Source organism: Bidens hawaiensis, unplaced genomic scaffold (genome assembly GCF_021521415.1).
Source record: "Bidens hawaiensis isolate Kalapana, Puna unplaced genomic scaffold, B.hawaiensis_p1.1 tig00008636_1, whole genome shotgun sequence".
NCBI classification, from domain to species: domain Eukaryota; kingdom Viridiplantae; phylum Streptophyta; class Magnoliopsida; order Asterales; family Asteraceae; genus Bidens; species Bidens hawaiensis.
This window is the reverse complement of record NW_027491624.1, coordinates 793,900-799,453: the sequence shown is the minus strand read 5'-3', so window position 1 is coordinate 799,453 and position 5,554 is coordinate 793,900.

Sequence of the window (5,554 nt, the reverse complement as noted above, 5' to 3'; positions counted from 1 at the left end):
GCACTCATTGCGGTCGTTTTGGTCACCTCTTTACCACATGTCGTGAACTCAACCAACCAATGATTCAACCATTTACATCACCTCTTACTCAACCTCAAGCTTTAACTTATGCTCAACCGTATACCCAAGCACCTTCAACTATTGGGGCTTGTTACAATTGTGGAGATCCTAGCCATTTCCGCAATGCATGCACAAGACTCGCACACATGAATCAAATTCAATCTTAGCCAACCCAAGCCACTCAATATCAAGCTTACCAAGCCCAAGTTTATCTAACCCATTTTTCCCAAGCCCAAGTAAATCAACCTCAACCGATCCAAGCCCAACCCATTCAAGCAATTCAAGCCCAACCTATTCCCAATACTCAAGCCAACCAAAACCCACCCAACCAACCTCCAGTACACCAAGTTGCTCAAGGTACTCAAGGACAAGTGTGTTACATTAACGGTTCCCAGGTTTAAGCCTCACCTTTCAAGAATACATGCTACATAAGAGACGTTTATTTTATCGAGTTCTTTTTATTTTAAACATAATGTAACGGCTTCATTTAAACCTCAAGTTTTGTTATAAATGAGAATCATGGTCATTTATAATTGAATTCAATTTCTCATCTATTTCTATTATGTTGTTTATTGCACTATTTATTGTTACGCAAGTTATTATCACATTTCAAGTGGTCTATGACTGGTTAAATTACCGAGACTATGTACATGGTGATGTGCATGGTTATCTAATAGTACTGTATTTGTATCATGAACTACCTATGACTGATTTTCTACAAACATTTTGTTTTAGAAATTGGGACTATGAACATGTGTTGTACATAGTTATCTAATAGGAGTCATAGGTACAAATTTTATTTCGATAATTTGATACATGACTCCCCAAATTCCCCAAAACTTACCTCATTCTCAACCGATTTCATAATCTTGACTTCAAGCCTCATCTATATTTTATTTTTGTAAACATGTGAGACGTTTGTTGTGTGAACCTATCTATGTGAATACTTATTTATGAATTTTGTTGTTACCTCAAGTACTCCTATGCATTGAATGTGTATATTATAATCATTTAATTTCAAAGTTTCCTCCATCTATTTATTTTGTTGTTATTACTTTTGATTGTTAACTTCAACAATTCGTTATATTTTGCAAAGTTTCTTATTAGTTAATTGATCAATAAATTTCACCCATTTAGTTAGCTTCATTTTCTTGACCAATTAATTCCATTTAAATATTTATTTTAAAAAAAATTTCTTTTACCTTATTTTTGAACCCACACAACGGGACGAACTATGTGCATCATGCGACGATCTAAATAATTATGAGTGCACGCATAATTATCAAAATCCTCGTAGCAGACTCATAGTGAATACAGTTGTGTGTCAAAACCCGTAACCTAGGGGGATTTTGGTAACGATACAAATATCGATGTGATAAGGGCATAGTGGATATGCAGCTGGTACATCATATATATAAGTGTCCTTATCATAATTTTCATTTGTAATATTACCCAGGTCACTCGAAAGTCTGCGTTATTTTTATATATAAAAAAAAAATCTCTTGACTCTTAATTTCCTCCTGTAAGTTATCATTTTTCTTTAATTTCGGGACGAAATTTCAAAAAAGTTGATAATATTGTAACATTTGTTACTTTTTTCAAACTCGAAACCCGACCCGGTTTGTGAACGGATATTTTTCCGCCTATAAAATCTTTTTAATCAGTGGTAATTAACTATGTGGATATGGCATAATAAATCCCTTTATACTTTTAATCTTTCTTATACCCACAACTAAAGTCTAAGGACTTGTTTGCAAAATCACCAAACTCCTTTTCCCCTCTTGTCTTCCTTCCCCGTCGCCAACACAGCCCCCCCCCCTCTTGCTTACTCCTTAATTCACGACAGAATCAACAAAATTGATCTTACCAAATCATTCTTGAACCTAAAACGCGTCTAGCGACAATCTATAGATGGTAAATGACGAAGAATTGACAGCTATAGTATTAATTCGAACCGCGGATTGATTGCTTCTAAATCACAATAAATACTCGTTTATAATTCAATTAAACGATACCACATCTCCCTCACAACATTACAACAAGAACCCCTAACTTAATTGCATCATACGAAGCTGTAAAGATCCATATCAAACTCAAGTTGAAGCCCTAACCCAAGTTCGTCATCATCTAACTAAACATCCTCTAAACTAGTAATTGTTATATGCTTTGAATTCGCTTTTATCTGGAAATCAATAGCCCCAAACTAATTATAATAAATATTGATCAAATTAAACGAAATCGGATTCTAGGGTTTATTTGATTTGGGGAAGAACATTACTTGTCTATTTATTAATCTGTCTTCACATTCTTAACAACAAACCAAGCTGGTCCGGTGGTCTGGTAACATTTGAGAACCGCCTAAACCGGCCTGGGACGCGGGTTCGAGCCTCCCCACGCCCGGTTTTTAAGTATTTTTTTAAAATTTATTTTTAAGGTTTTCTATTAATATATATATAACATTAATTAAATACTATTTTTATAAACCGAGTCCCAAGTTGCTGTTTTCCTCGTTTTGAACAATCGTTTATTAATTAATCCATATAATATATATGTATTTATACAATACTCATATAACAAAAAGGATAATAATATTTCTACCATTCGCGTAATAAACCAAACTAATAACCTATTAACGCCCGAAATAAATTTTCATTTAACTTTCTCATTAATATATATATACACACACACACATATATATGTATATATATATTATCTTAATATCAACAACTAATATTTGTAGATATATATTATTATAATATCAACAACTAATATTTATTTATTTGAAAATCAAACCGAAATGCAAATAATAATAATAATAGTTTAAACCCCAAATTCGTCATTAGCCCTGTTACTATTTTGTTTATAATTCATTGGTATTATTATTAACAATTAGGGACTTTTGTTGACAAATTCCGAGGAACTCAACCGCTTTTTTCATAATCTTATCGTCATCTCGTCTTCGTTAATCCCGGTTAAAGTGAGTTTATATACCCCATTTTTCCATCTTTTATATTTTGGGGGTGGCAAGTATAACTTATTAACTTTATTCATATTTTATTTCCTTATCTATTCAAAACACAAGTCAATTTATGTTTATGTGTGATTATTGCATGCTTAATGACTATGCTCTATGTGCGTAAATGTTTATTTTATGTTTGGTGGTTGGTATCTCATCCTCACCTATTCTAATATATTATGATCATACATTTACACAAGTACATTGATTTTGTATAAATAGGAACGGGTTGGCATCTATTTAGTTGTTTACATTTTCATAAGTGTTGTAATGCTCACTATTTACATGTGAATTATGATTACATATATATATACAACTAAAACTTATGTATTCTAACCAATATTCGTGTTGACAAAATCTATTTTTATACATTTTACAGGTTCAAGTTTATGATATATTCAAGATCGAAGATAGTTAGTTGACCTTAGGATATTTATTCAAATTACAAGTTATGATGTATTTACTTATTGAATTTTTGTACTTGTTTAATGTTAATGAAGGTAAATAATTATTGTCGTTTTAATTAGTATCTTTTGAATTACTGTCTAAATCAACGTGTTACACCCCGGCATGTTCCGTCCTTGGTCGGGGTGTGACATTAACTTCCCAATGCAGTTGGACAATAAGACTACTTCCAGTGCATACAATCTATACCCCCGATCATGAAGGGTAAACCATGTTCCCTTTCATGTACTGAATAAACCCTTTTGTAGGCTGTTCCAAGTAGGTCTTCTCGGATAACGTGCACCGTATAATTGTATTAAACCTATATAAAATAATTAATTAAAAAATTCAAATAAACGCAAGTAAAACAATTTTTTGAAAAGTTAATATAAATCGTGGTAAAAATACTCCAAGGTGTCTCGTGTCGTTTTTTCCGTTATTTTTAAGTACTCATCGATGATGTTGGTCGTGTTTCCGTAGGCAAGCACACATAACGCTGAAGTACATTTTTGGATAGGGGTGAATCCTAACAGCCCTCGTGTGCCCCATTTTTGCTTAAAGTAATCAAACTCACGCACCAAATCTTTGGCAATGCGCAAAAATTAATGTTTAGACATACAAAAGCAATGTCTAAAAATCTTTGGGTTCTTGTATCTCGGCTGGTAATTAAAGTAATATTTCATTAAACGTCGTTCGCACCCAAACGATCTCATTTAATATAATCTCTTCTCAAAACTGGGCGACGAGAAGAATGAAGAGATTGCATATACTTTAACGCGAGCATAACCGCACTTGTAACCGCTAGGGATGAGCTCAGGATGGTACTGGTACCGACCAGTACCGATCCCGAAAATCCCAATCCAGAAATTCGGAAATCTTTGATACCGGCACCGGTACCGAAATATTCGGTTCGGTACCGGTATCGGTTCGGTACGGCACCTATCGGTACCAGTACCGAAAACAATAATTCCTGTGAATCGCCTCCTCCTCCTCCGCCTCGTCATCGGTCGGTGTGCTCATTTTTCTCCAAATATCGGTTGATTATCGTGGAGGAATAATGAGAATCCCTTATTTTGGTTATTTTGGTACATAGTTTTTATAGAATTGCGAGGATTGTTTAGAGTCTTGTAGGATTTGTAGAGAGTTTTTATAAAAGTGTGAGGATTTTTGGTGATTATATAGGAAAAAGAATTGATTTTTTAGTATCAGTTGTCAAATGGCTAGTTTGACCTCATCAACGCTGTATGGGAGGCGCCCCCCACTCCAATTCCACCCAAGGCGTCTGCGGCGGTGTTTTATCACGCTTTAGGAGGGTTTAGCGCCCAATACGCACCGTTTAACGCATGAAGTATGTAAAAGTATAAAATCGTATTCTGTTTTGTCCATATTATTAAATTCCAAAAAGTAACAAAAAAAGGATCAATGATTTTTAAGAAAGATCGATGACACCCTCGGATATTAGATATTGCTTTTGTTGTATTTCATGTATTTAGCGTGTGCGCCCTATAAGGACGATGTATGGTCTAGAGCCCATGTATATACTGAAACATAATAAATAAAATGTTAATTACTTGGTACTTACGTGACGTAGAGAAATCATATTGGCTATGTTGATAACAAAGAGAAATCATGGCCAATTGTTGGTAATTTTAGTGTTATCGACATGTATTTTAGTTTATTGAATTAATTTTTTGATTAAGGAAATAAAGTTAGATTTAAAGAGTTTGGTGGTGCGGAAATGTGGGCTCAATTTAATATATTTTAATGATATTTAGGCTTTGTATTGGTTTTATACTTGGTTTTAAGTAATTATATACTTGGGCTTAGAGTGTAAAGTTAAATGGGCTTGTAATTGTTTGTTATTGGGCTCATGTCGGAATCGGTTTTGATTTTTGGCCAATGGTTTTTATGCCCTCCTCTCTAGATCAATCATATACAGAACAACAATAATACGATTACTTATGTGTTCTTCATCAAGAACATAGAAGCTATCAAATCTCAATTCCAATAAAGAAATCTTTGTCTCATACGATT